The sequence below is a fragment of the Lutjanus erythropterus genome, chromosome 24 (genome assembly GCF_056507025.1).
Source record: "Lutjanus erythropterus isolate fLutEry1 chromosome 24, fLutEry1.hap2, whole genome shotgun sequence".
In the NCBI taxonomy this organism is placed as follows: domain Eukaryota; kingdom Metazoa; phylum Chordata; class Actinopteri; order Lutjaniformes; family Lutjanidae; genus Lutjanus; species Lutjanus erythropterus.
The window spans coordinates 15,022,501-15,037,389 of record NC_139340.1 but is presented as its reverse complement, the minus strand read 5'-3'; the positions used below and the strand labels follow the sequence as shown (position 1 = coordinate 15,037,389).

Here is a 14,889-nt window from a genome sequence, read left to right as displayed (position 1 = left end):
TACAACAAAGGTGAGATAAAACACGACGTCCCTTCTCAAAATCTAAGTTTTACCTGGTTTCATTCACTGCCAATTTGACTGTTGAATGTTCAGAGCAAACGAAGGACACAACCAAACGTTAGCTTGATAGCAGCAGATGCAGTGTGTTTGTGTGCAGTTACTTACCTGACAAGAAACTGCACTCCTTCTGGTTTTCATCCAGTCTCGTCTCTCTCCCTTTTCCACTCATCTTCCGCATGTCTTTATGTTGCAGGTCCACAAAGAGCCAAGACAAATGGTGTTTATCCGGCAGACTTGTAGCAAACATTTCGCCCATGTGGTTGAAACGGCGGCGCATCCACGTCACGACCAGCCCAGGAAGGAAGTCGGGTTTCTTCCAGGTGAGGTATCGTTGCCAGACTAGTCTGAGGAGAAATGTGCAAAATGTCAGATGTGTTTGATAACAAATCACTGAATGTTTTTTTCCCCTCTGGTGTTCCTACAGGTCTTTGTGTCAAGTACTGTGGACAAGTTTGACAATTTTGAATTCTTGAGTGGTAAATGTCTAAATTGTGCACCAAATCCATTTAATAAACAGCATCAAACCTTTGAAAGTATTCTGTTTTCTCTTCAGAAGCCATATTACTTGCTGTCTTAAAGGGATAGTTCATGCAAAAATAAATTGAGTCATTATCCACTGGCTCTCATGCCAACTGAAGGGTGGGGGTTTAGTTTTTTGTAGTCCATAAAACACTGCTGAAGTTTCACAGGAAGACATTGCTGCAAACTCTGAAAAAGAGGTGACAGTTTTCAAAAAACATTAAATGCCTTCATTCTGCTCAGCTGGTGTAAGTCAGGTCTCCCAAAGCTCCAATATGCTAAGCTAACTTGACAATTAAACTTAATTTTCACACTTTTTTTTTTTTAGCTTGGAGCCACATGCATGTTAGCATGTCTGTCTGGGTGGACTACTGGATACACCACTTCTGTGGAATAAATAAATGTGAGGTGGACAGAGCAGTGCACTCAGTGAGGGAAATAATAAAATTTTCATTATGAGAACAGAATTATTTGACCCCAGAAATGTTAATTTCATATAGAAATGTTAGATTCTAGATTTAATAGTACATTCTTCAAGTGTAAACAAGGAAACCAGTAGGTCCAGAATTTTATCAAAATCTGCAGACACAGTTTTGAATGTACCCTCCCTGACTGGGGTTTGAAGTTTTTTTTTTTACCATTAACACTCATAAAGGGGAGTCTGTAACTTTGGTCTTATGGAAACCAATTTCTGCCAATAAAAAAGGAAGATTAAACTTAAATATGCAAAAGAAAAAGTGAACAAAAAGATGAGTAATTTTAAGCAAAATACGTTATGATACAAAAATTTTTGCATGTTTGTCACACTTCAATGTTTCACATCAAACAAATTTAAATGTTAGTCAAACACAAGACAAAATGCAGTTTTTAAGTGGTTTTCATTATTAAAGGGAGACAAACTGAACTCAGGTATGATAAACCACAGTTAAGTTTTCACAGGGGGGGCAATCACTTTTTCACATGGAGGTTTTTTTCTCCCTTAATAATAAAAAACTTCATTTAAAAACTGGTGGTGCAACAAAATTAAATTTAATGTTAAATTAAAAATTAAACTGAGGTTTAAATATCTAAATATCTGAGCATCTATAACATCCCCGTGTCCAGTTGATCAAACCCTGGCAGTTTAAATTCTCCCAAAGGCAGTGTGGGTCTTCATTCGTCACATCACACAGGTGAAAGCGTGTCTTACTAAGTAGGTGCAACAACAACAACAAAAAAAATTACCTCTGTGCAGCTTCATGGTGCAAAGGTCTCAACAGCCTCTGTTATAAAATAGAACGCATTATAAATTAAACATAAACCAGAAATGGGACTTTAAATCCAGCGTTTTGAACCCAGCTTCCATCATGGCTCCCTGTCTTCACTACCACCAGCAGTCCTGGAGGGGTAGCCTGAGGGGAGCTGGGAAGCGGTGGGCAGACGGACAGACAGACAGACTTACGAGGGTCTCATTCCAGTCCAAAGGTGTTGGTCTCCTCCACGGCGGTCAGCATCTTCTCATACAGCATAGAGAAGGATGGCGAGGGTGGCAGGTCCAGCCGGTTGAAACAAGTGTGAGCCCTGGACAGAGACCACAGGAGGACATATTATACATTGGTCACATTTTCTTTTCACTTAAGGAGGCGTCTTTTGAGCAGCACGCCGGCAGAAGAGCAGCTTCAGTCCTCTGTGTTTTTAGGACTAAAGTTGTCTTGTGGTTACATTTACTGTAGGGATGCACAATAAATATCACAATCTCTATTATTCTGCTCACAAAATTATAGCAAAACATTTCAGCTATATTAATATCTGATCTGGCAGATCATGTCAAAGCATTTAATTGGATTTCTGAGGCAAATTACAGACAGATGGCGCGTCAATTGCCACAGAGCAGGTCGAACGGGTAGGAAGTCAGCCACAGAAAACAGGGGAGAATCCGGTTGATTTTCAAAATATAAGACCCCGTTCAGACTCGCGGTCATAAAGACAGACAGAAACTAAACAATTTAACTACGTAGCCTGCTTATCCATAGGAAGGAGGACTTAATCAACAAATTCAGAGCAGGTAAACATAATCAGACAGGCAAAACGCTGCGCTTTGAATAATTACAATTTTTAAAGTTCTATGAAAGCTTGAATTGAACCATTATGATTACTAGTGCCATTGTCAGACTGATGCAAAATAAACAATATTTTGTTGTTTAAATTTTTGCATGTGTCTATCATTTGATTCAGTCATATACCAAAATCCATTTAAATTGAAAAATGTTGATTCTTGTGGCAAATATTGTTATGCCATTAAAATGTGATTGAGATGAATTAATCACAAAGCTTGTAATTAGATTATTTTTTTTAATCAAGTCCCACCCCTAATATATATATATGTACACACACATATATATACACATATGTGTGTGTACATACACACACATACACACACATATATACACATGCACACCGAGTACATTTCAAAAAGTAAACTTTTACTCAATTTTACGTCATCTGATTTATAAATTAGTTTTTCTACAATTTTTCACTCGCCCTTTCCTTCTGATGAGAGGGGTCTTGTCTTGATTTACGGAACTCTCGCGAGATCTGCACGGTTCAGTTCTTCATCGAACAGGTTCTACAAACTAATAATGCTATGAACTGTGGTTCTATAATGAGGCGTTACAATGAGGATGTACAAGTCTAGCTGGATTTAGGGACATCAAACACTCACGGTCTGAGTTAGAATAATAGCTCTTCCGAGATCTGTCGCAGGTCTGGGGTTACCTTGAAGCCATGAGCTCTGTGTTCGCTCAGTGCACATCCGCATCCGTAAATGTGCACTCCGACAATAACTGCAGTAAAACTCAAACAAAAGCGACATTAAACACCACGTTCCTTCCCACAACAGTCCCTCATTTTAACCTCGAGTCATTCGGGCGGTTTGATCGCCGGGCAGTTTGTTTCTGAGCCTCAAATTGTCATCTACTGTCTGCACAGGTGTTGTTAGTTTACCTGATAGCTGGTTAGCAGCGGCCGCACGGATCCTGCTGTTTGTTTTTGTGAGTCCGTTGAGCCTCTGATTCACCCCAGAACTCGTAATAAACTTCGGTCCATGTTGTCGTTGTCCTCCCTGCGTCCTCTCGTCCTTTATGAAGCGAATTATCCGCTCCTTTTCCAACAGTTTCTGCTGCCGCTGACGCGGCTTGGGAGGTTTGAGGTTTTAAGGTTAAATCCTCTGATAAGTCAGTCAATTTTGGAAGCTGATCTCCAAAGGTTAATATGAAAAGCTCTAAAAAAAAAAGAAAGTTTAAGTCAACCTCTTAAACTGTCTGCATTATCATGTCATGATTTGAGGGAAAGTTTACAACCAGTCCAACTCATTAACTCCAGCTATGTGTTTGATTTGGGGTGGGGGTGGGTGGTGGTGGTGGTGGTGGTGAGGTGGGTTGAGCGGCGGTGGGTGGTGGTGGTGGTGAGGTGGGTTGGGCGGGGTTGGGCAGGGGTGGGTGGTGGCGATGAGGTGGTGGTGCGGTGGGTTGGGCGGGGGTGGGTGGTGGTGGTGGGTTGAGCGGGGGTGGGTGGTGGTGGTGGTGGTGGTGGTGATGGTGGGTTGAGGTGGGTTGAGCGGGGGTGGGTGGTGGTGGTGGTGAGGTGGGTTGGGCGGGGTTGGGCAGGGGTGGGTGGTGGCGATGAGGTGGTGGTGCGGTGGGTTGGGCGGGGGTGGGTGGTGGTGGTGGTGATGAGGTGGTGGTGCGGTGGGTTGGGCGGGGGTGGGTGGTGGTGAGGTGGGTTGAGTGGGGGTGGGTGGTGGTGATGTGGTGGTGGTGGTGGTGGTGGTGGTGATGAGGTGGGTTGGGCGGGGGTGGGTGGTGGTGGTGGTGAGGTGGTGGTGAGGTGGGTTGGGCGGGGGTCAGTTCTGGTGGTAGCTTCTTTTGGTGTTGTGGGGTGTTTCGAGTCTACCACTCGGCAGAAATCTCGGCAGACTCGAAACTCCCCACACCACCACCACCACACCACCAAACAACCCAAACAACTTGCATCTCAGCAGCTCGCCCACCTGAGCTATCTCTCTGTATAAAGCACAGCTCGTTTCTCATTCTTTGACAGTTGTTAATGAGACGTGTGTTCAAATCTTACCGCCCTCTGTGACTTTTAACGGCCAGAGTTCCAAGAAAAAAGTGAAAACCTCTGAGAACCAGCACATGTCCATCTGCTCCGATAGCGCAGGTCTTAAGGCGAAGTCTTTGGACTCTGAGGTCGTGTGTTCAAATCTTACCACCCTCGGTGACTTTTGAAAGCCAAAGTCCCAAGGAAAAATTGAAAACCTCTGAGAACCGACGCATGCCTGTCTGCTCCGATAGCGCAGGTCTTACGGCGAAGTCTTTGGACTCTGAGGTCGTGTGTTCAAATCTTAGCACCCTCGGTGACTTTTGAAAGCCAAAGTCCCAAGGAAAAATTGAAAACCTCTGAGAACCAACGCATGCCTGTCTGCTCCGATAGCGCAGGTCTTACGGCGAAGTCTTTGGACTCTGAGGTCGTGTGTTCAAATCTTACCGCCCTCTGTGACTTTTAACGGCCAGAGTTCCAAGAAAAAAGTGAAAACCTCTGAGAACCGGCACATGTCCGTCTGCTCCGATAGCGCAGGTCTTAAGGCGAAGTCTTTGGACTCTGAGGTCGTGTGTTCAAATCTTAGCACCCTAGGTGACTTTTGAAAGCCAAAGTCCCAAGGAAAAATTGAAAACCTCTGAGAACCAATGTATGCCTGTCGGCTCCGATAGCGCAGGTCTTAAGGAGAAGTCTTTGGACTCTGAGGTCGTGTGTTCGAATCTTAGCGCCCTCGGTGACTTTTGAAAGCCAGAGTCCCAAGAATGAAATGAAAACCTCTAAGAACCTACAAATAACTACCTGATCCAATAGCTCAGGCTGTAAGACAATGGCTTGGGAGGTTTGAGGTTTTAAGGTTAAATCCTCTGATAAGTCAGTCAATTTTGGAAGCTGATCTCCAAAGGTTAATATGAAAAGCTCTAAAAAAAAAAGACTGAGGTCGTGTGTTCAAATCTTACCGCCCTCGGTGACTTTTAACAGCCAGAGTCCCAAGAAAAAAGTGAAAACCTCTGAGAACCAATGCATGCCTGTCGGCTCCGATAGCGCAGGCCTTAAGGCGAAGTCTTTGGACTCTGAGGTCGTGTGTTCGAATCTTACCGCCCTCGGTGACTTTTAACGGCCAGAGTTCCAAGAAAAAAGTGAAAACCTCTGGGAAAGAACGCATGACTGTCAGCTCCGATAGTGCAGGTCTTAAGGCGAAGTCTTTGGACTCTGAGGTCGTGTGTTCGAATCTTAGCACCCTCGGTGACTTTTAACGGCCAGAGTTCCAAGAAAAAAGTGAAAACCTCTGGGAAAGAATGCATGACTGCCTGCTCCGATAGCGCAGGCCTTAAGGCGAAGTCTTTGGACTCTGAGGTTGTGTGTTCGAATCTTACCACCCTCGGTGAATTTTAAAGTCCAACATCCAAAGTGCAGAGATAAAAACGCCTGGAGAAGTTATCCAAGTGTGTTGTGGACTTGGTGGCGTGGTGGATAGAACAAGGAACGTTGTCATCCCGGGGTGACAAGCTGCCCGCGGTTCGATTCCACCCGTCGCTGGGTTCCAGCACGGATGCGGTTGGCGGGTAGTGGAGGGGGCCGTGTCCCCTCCCAGACTTTCGGAGCCATAAATGCCAGGGGTTATGATACAGAGATGCATGAGCAGCTAAATTTTTACTGCCTATTTTTTAATCGCTAATTGCTATTTGCTAATTGCTATTTGCTAACTTCCTATTGCTAACTGCTAACTTCCTACTTACTTAATGACTCTCTTTAGAACAGTTGGAATCCTACGTACTTAAAGAAAGACAGTTGGAAGGAAGAAAGGAAGGAAGGAACGAAAGTTGGAATCGCTTGCCGCGCCGCCGTAATATATATATACTAGTATATATATATATATATATACTAGTATATATATATATACTAGTATATATATATATATATATATATATATATATATATATATATATATATATATATATATATATATATATATATACTAGTATATATATATATATATATATATATATATATACTAGTATATATATATATATATATATATATATATATATACACTAGTACATATATATATATATATATATATATATATATACTAGTACGTATATATATATATATATATATATACTAGTATATATATATATATATATATATACTGTATATACTATATAGCATAGACACTATAAAATATAGTATAAGCACTTTATATGTGCTGAAAACGGCCTTTTTCCTGGCTGAGCTGTTCCTGCAGGAGCTGGCGGTCAGGGTGGTCCAGAAAAACAAAATGGCGGCACCCAGGTAGAAACTCCACCAGGTGTTCCTGCAGGAAGTGGCAATCAGGGCGGGGCTCGTTAAGGCAAAGTGGCAACACCTGGGTAGAACCTCCACCACAGCCTACAAGTAGCAGCCTGGTGTCATTCGCCCCCTCTCTCTCAACAGGGCTGCACGTCTCAGGTGAGTTCTCTCTGAACAGGGCTCCACGGCTCCCAGGTTTGGCTCCACGGCTCCCAGGTTTGGCTCCACAGCTCCACGGCTCCCAGGTTTGGCTCCACGGCTCCCCAGCTCCGGCTCCACGGCTCCCAGGTTTGGCTCCACGGCTCCATGGCTCCCCAGCTCCATGGCTCCCAGGTTTGGCTCAGCTCTCCTGCTTTTCTGCCTGCAAAACACACATCCCAGTCACTACTGATGCCTCCATATCCACACCTCGTACCTTTTTGTAAATCATTATGTTGGCTTAGTTTTACCTGGCTGTTCTTTTTGGCTGTATATTTGTCATAAACCAGCTGAATGTATGTGAGAAATATGCAGCCAAAAAACCCTGGTCCTCAAAGCACACTGCCCTGCATGTTTTAGACGTTTCCCTGCTCCAAGACACCTAATTCAAATGATCAGGTTGTTGTCAGGCTTCTGCAGAGCCTTGATGATGAGCTGATCATGTGAATCAGGTGTGTTGGAGCAGGGAAACGTGTAAAACATGCAGGGCAGTGTGCTTTGAGGACCAGGGTTTTTTGGCTGCATATTTCTCACATACATTCAGCTGGTTTATGACAAATATACAGCCAAAAAACCCTGGTCCTCAAAGCACACTGCCCTGCATGTTTTAGACGTTTCCCTGCTCCAAGACACCTAATTCAAATGATCAGGTTGTTGTCAGGCTTCTGCAGAGCCTTGATGATGAGCTGATCATGTGAATCAGGTGTGTTGGAGCAGGGAAACATCTAAAACATGCAGGGCAGTGTGCCTTGAGGACCAGGGTTGGGAAACACTGGCTTAGACAATACATGTTGGCTGTGATAACCATGTGGTTTTTGCTTTCACCATGTGCTCACTCGGCAGGCATGACTTCGTTGGACAATGACTGTGAAACTACAACAAAGGTGAGATAAAACACGACATCCCTTCTTAAAATCTGTAACTTTTACCTGGTTTCATTTACTGCCAATTTGACTGTTGAATGTTCAGAGCAAACCAAGGGCACAACCAAACGTTAGCTTGATAGCAGCAAATGCAGTGTGTTTGTGTGCAGTTACTTACCTGACAAGAAACTGCACTCCTTCCGGTTTTCATCCAGTCTCGTCTCTCTCCCTTTTCCACTCGTCTTCCGCATGCTTCATGTTGCAGGTCCACAAAGAGCCAAGACAAATGGTGTTTATCCGGCAGACTTGTAGCAAACATTTCGCCCATGTGGTTGAAATGGCGGCGCATCCACGTCACGACCAGCCCAGGAAGGAAGTCGGTGGGTTTCTTCCAGGTGAGGTATCATTGCCAGACTAGTCTGAGGAGAAATGTGCAAACTGTCAGATGTGTTTGATAACAAATCACTGCATGTTTTTTCCCCTCTGGTGTTCCTACAGGTCTTTGTGTCAAGTACTGTGGACAAGTTTGACAATTTTGAATTCTTGAGTGGTAAATGTTTAAATTGTGCACCAAATCTGTTGAATAAACAGCATCAAACCTTTGAAAGTGTTTTCCTTACAGATTTATGACTAGAACAATTAAGTGTTAGGTTGTCTCTTAATCTTCAGAAGCCAGATTGCTTGCTGTTTTAAAGGGCTAGTTCATGCAAAAATAAATTCAGTCATTATCCACTGGCCCTCATGTCAACTGAAGGGTGGGGGTTAGTTTTTTGTAGTCCGTAAACACTGCTGAAGTTTCACAGGAAGACATTGCTGCAAACTCTGAAAAACGGGTGACAGTTTTCAAAAGAAAACATTAAATGCCTTCATTCTGCTCAGCTGGTGTAAGTCAGGTCTCCCAAAGCTCCAACATGCTAAGCTAACTTGACAATTAAACTTAATTTTTACTTTCGTTTTTTTTTTTTTAGCTTTGAGCCACATGCATGTTAGCATGTACACTGTCTGTCTGCTGGGTTTTTATTTTGGTTTTTCTTTATCTAAACTGGTCACAATTCACTTAAATTGTTTGGGAGTTTTTGATACACCAGTTCTGTTGAATAAACATCAAACCTTTAAACATGTGAATAAAATGATCTGGTATTAAAGTGCTGTTTGACTTTAGAAATACCATTTTAGAATAGTAACAATTAGAAGTGGACTTAGCATAAAGCAGGATGTGGACTTAGCATAAAACAGGATGTGGACTTGGCATAAAGCAGGATGTGGACTTAGCAGGATGTGGACTTGGCATAAAACAGGATGTTGGTTCTTTGTAACAGACATGACACGTTGATTTCCATTTGTTCAATTACACTTACTGACATGGAAATAAGAGCAAGAAAAAGCTTGCATGGAGAGCAGTGCTGACATTCATGTCTAAATGCGAGGTGGACTTAGAGTGGTACGTTGTTAGATGTGAGGCAGGCGGCTTCAGCTCTAAACTTTGGTACATTCTGGTTAGACAGCCGTGCACTCAGTGAGGGAAATAAAATTATTTTCATTATCACAGAATTATTTGACCCCAAAAATGTTAATTTCATACAGATATGTTAGATTCTAGATTTGATAGTACATTCTACACGTGTAAACAAGGAAACCAGTAGGTCCAGAATTTTATCAAAATCTCCAGACACAGTTTTGAATGTACCCTCCTTGACTTGGGTCTGAAGTTGATTTTTTTTTTACCATTAACACTCATAAAGGGGAGTCTGTAGCAGTCTGTTGTAACTTTGGTCTCATGGAAACCAATTTCTACCGATAAAAGAAAAAACGAAGATTAAACTTAAAAAAATATGCAAAAAGTTTTAAGATGAGTATCGGTTTTCTTCTCTTTTTTTGCATGTTTGTCATACTTCAATATTTCACATCAAACAAACAAGACAACACAAGTAAACACAAAATGCATTTTTTAAATGAGGGTTTTTATTATTAAGGGAGGAGAAAAAAATCCAAACCTACATGGCCCTGTATGAAAAAGCGATTGCCCCCTAAACCTAATAACTGGTTGGGCCACCCTTAGCAGCAACAACTGCAATCACTTGCAATTAGTCTCTTACAGCGCTGTGGAGGAATTTTGACCCACTCATCTTTGCAGAATTGTTGTAATTCAGCCACAGCATCTCAATAGGATTCAGGTCAGGACTTTGACTAGGCCACTCCAAAGTCTTCATTTTGTTTTTCTTCAGCCATTCAGAGGTGGACTTGCTGGCGTGTTTTGGATCATTATCCTGCTGCAGAACCCAAACTCGTTTCAGCCTGAGGTCACGAACAGATGGCTGGACATTCTCCTTCAGGATTTTTTGGTAGACAGCAGAATTCATCCTGAAGCAGCAAAACAGCCCCAGACCATCACACTACCACCACCATATTTTACTGGTGGTATGATGTTCTTTTTCTGAAAGACACCAGATGTAATGGGACACTCACTTTGCAAAAACTTCAACTTTTGTCTCGTCTTGGAACTCTGCCATGCAGGCCATTTTTGCCCAGTCTCTTTCTTGTGGTGGAGGCATGAACACTGACCTTAACTGAGGCAAGTGAGGCCTGTAGTTGTGGGGTCTTTTGTGACCTCTTGGATGAGTCGTCGCTGCGCTCTTGGGGTAATTTTGGTCGGCGGGACGATCCTGGGAAGGTTCACCACTGTTCCATGTTTTCACCGTTTGTGGATGATGGCTTTCACTGTGGTTCACTGGAGTCCCAAAGCTTTAGAAATGGCTTTACAACCTTTTCCAGACTGATAGATCTCAATTACTTTCTCTCTCATTGCTTCCTGAATTTCTTTAGATCTCCGCATGATGTCTAGCTGTTGAGGATCTTTTGGTCTACTTCACTTTGTCAGGTAGGTCCTATTTAAGTGATTTCTTGATTGAGAACAGGTGTGGCAGTAATCAGGCCTGGGTGTGGCTAGAGAAGTTGTATCAGATGCAGTTGGTTATTCTACAGAGACCCACAAGTAGCTGAAATTTTACTGAAATGTGAAGTTTTTCCAAAGTTCTATTATAATTATGTTACAAAACTCACCTATTACTCTCTTTAACTGATAATTAGACTAAATTCATTCTATGAGCTTACACTCAAGTGTCCACTATATTAGACACGTTTGTGAGATTTTTGATTAATCTGGACTGACCTTTCCAAACACCAGACGCCAAACAAAACTAATAGATAACAGCACACCAACAACTCCCATGTTCCAGGAGCTAAAATTAATGATTCCACCTATTCATCGATTGGATTAAAGCAACATTTGGCTTACAAATATTACACTTTTCTGGGATACAGGATATATGTAACATACCATTAATTAAATATGGGCTGGGGAATCTGGAGAAAACTAAATATACCAATATGTTTTTTATAAAATACCTCACTATTGCAACAAAATTCCAAGGATGCTTATCGGAGGTTTTCTGCAAAATAATCATCGTGTTCAGAAAATTACACCACTTTAGGAAACACTGACTATGGATAAGTACCTCATACAACCCCACTTTAAATAATCTAAACTATCCCTTTAATATGTGGGTATAATAAGTCCAGCAGGGACTTCCTGCAGAACTGACTTTGGTAAACAAACAAACAATCTGGATACTGTCTCATTGCTATTGTTGTAACAGGTGAAGATTTGTCTATTGAATTTCTCAATGATCCGATTTTAATGAGAGACGCTCCCACAGACACAACTATGTAAATCTACTCTATATTCAATGTCATGCCCACAAGGAAAGCGTAATGAAGGTCTATAGAAAATCACATTCTTCTCATAAATAATAGAATATTGCATTGTTTGCTGTAGTCATAATTCTACTTTATGCACCAGCCCTGCTCTCTGAAAACTCACTGATATCCTCGTGCTCAAATAAAGCTCAGATCAAACAGCTGCCAGGCGCTGGTTAAGTAACACAGAAACATCTAATAAACAGTTTTCTTTTTGCGTCTGCATTGATTTAAAGCACAGCTTTCAAGGAGAGACAAGTGTCTGGTCGTTAAAAGAGGATTGCAGAGCCTCGGTGGAATCTATTTACTGGGTGAATCCAAGGCCTGCACTGCTAAGGTGCCCTTCACGTTGATTATTTATTTATTTACACAATTTAATTTTTGAAAAAAAAAAGGTTACATATTTAAGTTTTTGGTAATTCAGTTCAAATTTATTTATATCTATAAAACCTGGTTAAGAATTCCAAATGGAAGAAGAAAGCTCAATGTCACATTAGACTATGAAAATGTAATATATAAATAGATATATAAATTTATCTCCTCATCATTATAGTACATAATTGCCTCTCCATTTAATTATTATTTGTCTTAGTATTAATTTAATAACTCGCTCTGAAATCAGACGTCTTGCAAAGAAACTACAAATATTACAGAAACTCATGAAAAGGTCAGTATAAGTAATAAAATCAAATAAATAATACGGGTTGTTTCAGTTTGTACAGCCTACAAGAAAGGTTTCAGATCCACAATTTCCTCAAAAATTAAATTAAAATTTGCAACACTGATACTAATAATATTGGCAAAGAAATGGCTGTCTTGCAAGTGTATACCAACATCTAGTGGCTAGAAAAAAGAAATAGAGATGCATTCTGCATTTAGTTATGGACATGCAGCTCCATACTGCGGCACAAATATTTATATATATATTACACAATATTTTGTGTCAAAACTTTAGATTTTAGCAAGGTAACATCAGTGCCGCGTCAGGGTTTATTCTGCAACAATGACTCGCTCACTGTACATTATCCATTACATAAATAGCACTACAGGTATGAGGAAAAGTCTGTTTTTAGTGTGAACTGTGCCTTTAAAGTTCTGTAAGAAAAGCTCAGAATGTTTAATAACGTCCAAGTACAGCTAAAGAGCTGACCTGTCTGGCTGTTTTGAACATTTTGTCAAAATGGAGAGCACAAGGCCAACAAATAAGTCTGTTTATAAAAACACACAGTCTGCTCGTACCTAAAAGCACAAACATAAAGAAAGTCTGAGTTCAGACCAAGTTCAGAATACTGAATATCAAAGCCGCAGACCGAGCTTTGGTCATCAAGGACGAGCTGAACGTTTGCCTGCAGGCTACAGCTTCAAACCAAAAAGTGAAGTAAGAACTTATGAGCTGTTTGGCAGTTTCTGGTTTAAACAGGACAAGACAATCAGGAAAGAAAAATAAACTCTCTGACACCCTACAAACTGGTACAAGAGACCCTACAATGTTTGGGGGTGAAAAAGATACTATAGGCTGAGGGAAACAAAACAACACTTTTTAAACTAGAAAAGCAATTTCTGAAGCTGAAACAAAACTAATGCTGCCTTGAATAAAATGTCTGGACGATTTGAATATATGAATATTAGTTAAAAAGCTGAGGCCTCGCTGAATACCTGCCTTTTTAATGTAATGATATTTGAATTAGGTAGAATATTTGAATTTTTATTAGAAAGCTGATGCTACACTGAATAAAACTGTTAATAACTGTTAATTTCAGGTGTAATTGTCTCTGTGTGAGGTTTTAAGAACTCAGGTCCTCTCAGTATTCATATTTGAATGTTCTGTAACACACAGGCGATTGGTCAATTTCACCAGCCTAACTTCAGCCAATCGCCTGTTAGCAACAGCACATTCAATTTTAGACAGACAGTCTTATTAAACTGTTAATAACGTCAAACCCTGAGCTGCTTCAGGTGTAATTGTATTCAAATTTCAATGTTCTGTAACACACAGACGATTGATCAATTTCAGCCTAACTGCTGTTGGTTAAATCAGCCAATCACCTGTGAGCAACAGCACATTCAATTTTAGACAGACAGAGAGATACAGACAGGCATGCAGGATGACAGTTTCACATTTCAAACCCTGAACTGCTTCAGGTGTAATTGTCTCTGCATGAGGTTTTAAGAACTCAGGTCCTCTCAGTATTCATATTTGAATGTTCTGTAACACACAGGCGATTGGTCAATTTCACCAGCCTAACTTCAGCCAATCGCCTGTTAGCAACAGCACATTCAATTTTAGACAGACAGTCTTATTAAACTGTTAATAACGTCAAACCCTGAGCTGCTTCAGGTGTAATTGTATTCAAATTTCAATGTTCTGTAACACACAGACGATTGGTCAATTTCAACCTAACTGCTGTTGGTTAACCCTCTATGGTACCATGTTGCCCTCAGGCAACAAGCCCATTTTTGCCCTGTCACATCTCCACAATGCATCCCTTTAAATGATGCGATACTTTAAAAAAGAGGTAAAACCATAGGGAACCATTAACAATGCTTTAAGTTGGACTTTACTTTACACATTTATTTCAATTGGTTGTTCCTAAATAGTACAATGTTGCCTACAGGCAACATTTAGCCAAGAAACTTTTTAAATTCTTTTTTAAATTCTTTTAGATTTAAATTTTAAAATGAATTGTGACTTCTTGATGTTATTGAATATTTTTGCATATGTTTATGAAATAAACAATGTTCAAATTGGAAAAGGAACGTTCTTTTTCACTTATGCACCATTATGGTACAATGTTGCATATAGGCAACGAACCCCAAAAACTTCCAAAAATAAAAATAAAAATAAAATTTCTTCAGATTATGTCTATTTAGTCTATTTTGAGACATAAAAACACATTTCCCTCACTGGCATCATAATGTGTACCATAGAGGGATATGACCATACATACATACATACATATGACCATACATGCATACATACATATGAGCATACATACATACATACATATGAGCATAAATACATACATACATACATATGAGCATACATACATATGAGCATACATTCATACATATGGCCAAACATATGACCATGCATACAAACATACATACATATGACCATACATACATA

The 14,889-nt window shown here is 40.7% G+C and overlaps 2 long non-coding RNA genes across 2 annotated transcripts in view; both read right to left on the bottom strand.

Moving 5' to 3' along the window:
- Window positions 1-1,781: 1,781 nt before the first annotated feature.
- LOC146304828 (uncharacterized) lies at window positions 1,782-3,950 on the bottom strand. The gene is made up of 3 exons (XR_014769311.1): window positions 3,562-3,950; window positions 2,021-2,139; window positions 1,782-1,841 (listed from the first exon to the last, which is right to left on the bottom strand). It is a non-coding gene; the product is annotated as an uncharacterized LOC146304828 (long non-coding RNA).
- Window positions 3,951-7,270: 3,320 nt separating this feature from the next.
- Window positions 7,271-14,889, bottom strand: part of LOC146304826 (uncharacterized) — a 58,224-nt gene continuing 50,605 nt past the window's right edge. Inside the window, exons 5-6 of the long non-coding RNA XR_014769274.1 lie at window positions 8,185-8,425; window positions 7,271-7,306 (exon numbers count right to left, since the gene is read on the bottom strand). This is a non-coding gene — a long non-coding RNA (uncharacterized LOC146304826). The remainder of the gene's footprint in view (window positions 7,307-8,184; window positions 8,426-14,889) is intronic.